Source organism: Acanthochromis polyacanthus, chromosome 23, assembly GCF_021347895.1.
Source record: "Acanthochromis polyacanthus isolate Apoly-LR-REF ecotype Palm Island chromosome 23, KAUST_Apoly_ChrSc, whole genome shotgun sequence".
Classification (NCBI taxonomy): Eukaryota; Metazoa; Chordata; class Actinopteri; family Pomacentridae; genus Acanthochromis; species Acanthochromis polyacanthus.
The window spans coordinates 20,310,940-20,316,939 of NC_067135.1; positions in this window are offsets into that span (position 1 = coordinate 20,310,940).

The window sequence follows — 6,000 nt, forward strand, 5'->3', positions numbered from 1 at the left end:
TCTGTAAAACAGGGCATTGACAGGGCTTTGACCCCATATTAGACCTGGCATTAGACTTAGAACAGTGCAACTACAAATATCTGATTATTTTTATAGAAAGGAGAATAAATCCACAGCTACAGAGCTGCAATATGAACTGCTTAAAATTTGTGAGACAAGGCACAGAGCCTTGTTAATATGTCACAGTGGAAAAGAAGTAAAAAAAAAAAACATAACACAACAACTGTGTAATGATTTATTGTCTGATAGTCTTTTTAGGCTGAAGCACTCTAACTCGCTACCAGACATGTTACAAACGTCCTGTTGAATTAATTGATAAACAAATTATCTCCAATACTATGCAAATAAACTTCATCTAAAAATCACCAGATTGTCTCAGTGTCCACAAGAAGGAAAGATGATGTACACTTTTTTTAGCAGAATGACACGCCTGCAGCAGCCTTACAATGATATCAAAGAAAAAGACAAAAACCTATAAACTGAGATGACAAAATTGAAAAACCAGAATGGTCTGAAGTCATTCTCTTGTCTCCCTTTAATCTTTCTTCATCAAACAGATGTGAAAAACATTTATAGGTCCAGTTACGCTTTCTTGTACTTTGTACTTAGTGACTGGTTTCTTGAACTCTGCTGGTTGTAGTTTTGTTTTTCAGTGGCTGTATTTGAGTGTGGTTACACTTTAGTTGTCTTGTTAAATCACGTACTACAGCTACTTTATTACAAAGATTAAAAGACTGTGGTTAGCACTAATAATTTGGAAATGTGAACAAACACAACCAGACAATTGAGAGATTCATATCATCAAACAATGATACAAGAGTTTAGAATTTATTAAAATTCTTCTTTCAGTATTGTTATCATTTTGCTGTTTGTTTAGACATTATTAGCTAAAATATAAAAATGATTCAGTATATCTACAACAACCTGCTCAACCCAGAACTTGGTAAATTCCTAAGTAGGTTATGAATGGAAACTTAGTTTTGTACCACCTACTCAGTCTCTCTGGGAGTTTTGGGAAAATAGGAATCAACTGTTACCACAACAACACAAAATAACACACACTGGCTTGGTAGTCATTAAAATAATCCTCAGGGGCACAGCAAAAGTTGTTACTGAGTACTGAGATATGAGGAGTATATTAAAGCGCTATGAGGAATATGAGCTTACTTCACACTGCCAGTTTTTCTGATATGGACCCCTCTCTGACCCTTGTGTCCTGATAGCAGTTTAGTTTTTTTTGTGTGTCTTTGGCCAGCTATTAAGAAAAATAAAGGTCAGAAGAAACAAACACAGACATGAAAGTGGGTTTGTAAAAAATATTTGTGAATGGACCAAGTTGTGTCACCTATTAATAATTTCCCCCAGATATCCAGAAAATGTGCTTTGTGTGAGAAAACTGGAAAACTTTTGAATATCCATTTGCCAAATAACATAATTTATAAATACTCTGTACAACATTCTGATAGAGTATCCTTTTAAAGGTGTTTCTACACTGTAATTCATATCTTTATTAATGAGTAATACATAATTTACTAATAGTTTTGTGTCACAAGTCAGTTCTGAGGAGAACTTCTGGGTGATCTCTGGCTAGATCTGCATCTATGCTTGTCAGCTACAAGTCTTGACAGAGTGCAAGGTGACTTGACTTAATCTCATGGCCTCAAGAATTGGCCCAAAGATAAAGGGCTTGGTATCATCTCCAAACATGTCTTAGAAGGTTCTCAGTCGTCCAGGTCATCTTAAGGTGAAGGGTTTACTTCTGGCAGTTGGACTTATTCTTGTGATCTTGAAGACGTTTTGCCTCTCATCCGAGTGGCTTCTTCAGTTCTAAAAACTAGTTTAGTACCTGGGACTCTTCAAACTAGTTTTTAGAACTGAAGAAGGACTAGAGGCGAAACGTCTTCAAGATCACAAGAATAAGTCCAGTTGCCTGAACTAAACCCTTCACCCTATCATCTCCAAACCAAAATATATTTACAGATCATACATCTACACTAAAAAGTCAGGCTATAATTTTAAGACTAGTCTAACACCATAGACATGGATTGCATTGTAATAATCAAAGAAGATTGACCGTAGTCCTACTATAGTCACGATCGATGAATAGTTGTTGACAAAAGCAAACAACACAAACACAGACATATTTTCTTGATGTATTGGTGAGGCACTGTTATATTGTTATTTCACAGTTTAGTATTTAACTACTACTAAGGGCAAATAAGGTCATTGTGACATATCAAACACCGTGTTACAGAATGATTACTGTGTACTTACCAAATGTCACTGTGGCACACCTTAACTTACTGAAGACATGTGACCATGTCCTCACAGTTCTAGTGTATTCCAAGCATCATTTAAGATGATATTGTTATATAATCTGTCCATTGCTCTAAGCAGAATCATGCTGAAAGAGCATAGTGGGTAACAGAATATGCAGTGTGACCTCAGATGGTAAACTACAAAGCAGCAGATGAAAGACAAAACAAATGGAAAACTGTACCGTGTGATCTGTGTTTACCTGCATGTGGTGAGAGTGAGTAAGTGGGTGAGGTTGCGGTGAATCAGACCTGATGTACAGACAGAAGATTGGTACGCTACCCTCATGAATTAACTTGTGCTGATCAAGCATCAAAACACAGTTACATAACCTGACCAGTTCCTGTTGACCCTCCAAAAAACCGGGCAAAGCAAACATGAGTACAGTCTGGAACACTTCATGTACTTCTCCAATACCACACCAAGCATAGTCTGACTCACTGGATGCAAGCTGGTATAAACTTGCCATTGGCAGCTCATTTCAGTTGGCTTTGTCCACTCCTACAGCTATCTGTATGCCATTATCTTCAAAATCTACCTCTCGCTTCACGTAACTACAACAATGTCTGGGCTAGCAACATACTACACAAAAGTCACATCTTTCGTTTTTCTCCATCCAAGACAACTGTGATTGGCTTGAAGAAATGTAATCTATCCTGGATCCAGCATGTGCTTCCATGGATGGTCTGCTGTATTCATTAGCAGTAAGAGCATAACCCACAAAAAAGAAATGCAGCGGAAATGAACATTTGAATTACTTTTGTTATGTGATTCTTGCAGTTTCACTGAGATTATGCCTTCAAATCTTTTAAGGGCATCTTCACTTCAGTATAAATCATTCTGATCCAGCTTGAAGAAAACCCATAAGGTAAAACTTACACTAAGGAGATTTCTGAAACTACTAAAATCAGGTTAAGAACCAACCAACACATCATTAAAACCTGAAAGGATAGTGGGGAACCATCATCTCCAATGAATAAAAGTTGTTGGTCATGAGGTCTGATGAGTCCAGATTTACTATGTTCTGAAATGATGGGTGCATCAAGGTAAGAAGAGAGGCGGATGAAGTTATGCACTCATCATGGCTAGTGCCTGCAAGCCTGTGGGGGTTAGGGTTATGATCTGGGGTTTGTCAGGTTGAGCAACATTATGTGGCCAAAGAATGAGGTCAGCGGACTACCTGAATACACTGAGTGACCAGGCCTTCCCATCAATGGAATTTTTCTTCCCTGATGGCACGGGCATATTTGAGGATGACGTTGCCTCGATTCATGGGGCTCACATTGTGAATGAGTGGTTCAAGGAGCATGAGACATCATTTTTAAATGTGAATTGGAATGCACAAAGTCCAGACCTCAGCCCCATTGAGAATCTTTGGGATATGCTGGAGAAGATTTTGTACAGTGGTCCTACTCTTCCATCATCAAAATAAAATCTTGGTGAAAATTTAATGCAACTCTGGACAGAAATAATTGCTGTGACATTGCAGAAGCTTATCAGAACAATGCCACGGCGAATGAATGCCTCACTCAAAGATAAAGGCAGTCCAACAAAATATTAGAGTGTGTGACTTTTTTTTTTTTGTAGCTGTGCAGTGCATGACTGCCTTCCACAAACAAGCATGTACAAGGATCTTTTTATCTAGTTTCCTCGCTGTTGGAGAATCATGTTTCAGTACTCGAACAGATTTCCTGACCCTCCAGCTTAATTATTAAGTCTGATTAGGTTTAGGCAACTAGAACTCCTGGGTCAGAGAGAAATAGAGGCCATGGTTAAAAGAAGTGAATTCATTCACTGGTGTTGATTTTCCTCTACCTGTACATGCTTTGATGGTCTTCAATTTGTATATTTTTTTGAATGTATATACACACCAAGGTCTGACTTGCCACAACCTCATGTCTTCCTTTGTACCTGCAGAGGACAGTGTTTCACTGTGTCTTTTGACCATTTTTAAGGACGTGAGTCAGTGTCTGTGAGTGTGTACAGTTGTATACCCGCATGTCCCTGAACCTTGATAACAATTTGCTGAGTTCCTTCCAGTATGAAAAACAAATGAGTCTGAGCAAGAAGATAAAACACATATGTACAAGAGTCTTCTGCCCTGCAGTGGGCTGTGTTTTAGGTTATAAAGTCAAAGAAACAGTATCCTAATCATTTTTGATTTACAATTTAAATTCTTCTTGATGTTGCTGTCACTTGGGATTGCTACATCTGTCACTACTGTCTCCTTCTGCTGTTTACCACCCACTATCTGATCTCATGCTCAGTGTCTGTTTTGTGATGCCACAATTAGTGCCTCCATGCTGTCTTTCAGACCAGCTTTTTTCCAGCCACTGCTTCTATTTGGCTGTAGTACATGCATGCAGGGGCTTGTCCTTCCATGATTGTCCCTCTTCCTCCTCCTCATTAGTGGGTTTCTGCTGCCTGACTGTGTCGGTGAGATACCATGTAGACTTAAATACAAACACTTACTGAGTAACACACCTCTCTGCTGTGATTCACTGCTTGCAGCACTGTAACATCATAGCTTTTCAACCCCAGTCAGCATTCCTCAATGTTTCACATCATCCTCTGTGCAGTCTTTCAAATGTCAGGACTTAACACAAAGCACACAATTCACAGCTGACCTCAATAAATACCAACATATTAGTAACATAAAGAGAAACAGATATCAGTTTCAAATAAAGGGTCACAGAGAACACTGTTAAGTCATCTTGCTGATTGTAGGATATGTGTTAACCCAGCCCAACCCACACCACCATTACTCAACTGTGCATGCTGGTTTCCCCTGGCAGTCATGGAAAAACCATGTGTGTGAAAGAAACACAGCTCCATTATTTATAGAATCTTAGTCATTTCTCCAGTGCAACATTTCCCTTAAAGAGTATCCCTCTGTGATATGTATCTGTCTTATTTTCTCACCACCAACTGGACCTATTTTACTTCTTATAAGCTACACAGACAAAAATTACTTCTAAGTTCTGTGCTGACAGTTACTTAGATATAACTTAGATGACATTCAGTATAAAGCATGCCTTTATATTAGCAACTGGTTGAGCGGATGACCAATGAACATGGGCTAGTCCCCAATGCAGCAGCCTGGGTTTGATTCCCGCTCACGGCCCTTTAATGTATGTCACCCCCTACTCTTCTCCCTACTTTCCTGTCTGCCTCTCAACTGTACCTATCTAATAAACCCAAAAGGCCAAAAAATATCTTAAAAAACAATCATCAGCTTTGTTTGCTGAGCTGGTCTGCCTGAAAACACATCCTGTGGTAAAGTACCAGGCTTTGCAAAAGTTTTTACACGGTTTCATGATCTTTACAAACGTTTACATGTCGGAGGGAAAAATTCCATTAAACAAACTCAAAGTTCTACCTTATAGGCAGGTGTCATTAATACAAATTTGTTCTCCGGTGAAGTTGTATCAAGATGGAAGTCAAAAGAGTTGAGATATCTGCTCTCCTTCATGCTGGCCACTAGCCTAGCCGCGCTAGACAACCCACGGCAACGAATTTAATTCTCTGTCAGGGTGGGTCTAGTTACCCTCCATAAGGCTCGAGGCTGGATTCTCCTAAAACTGGCCGGATGAATCACCATGAAGTGTAGAGTCAGAAGGCGGGCATAACTAAGTGACGACAGAGGCGCGAAAATTCTGACAGAAACAACCGGCGCACAATAAA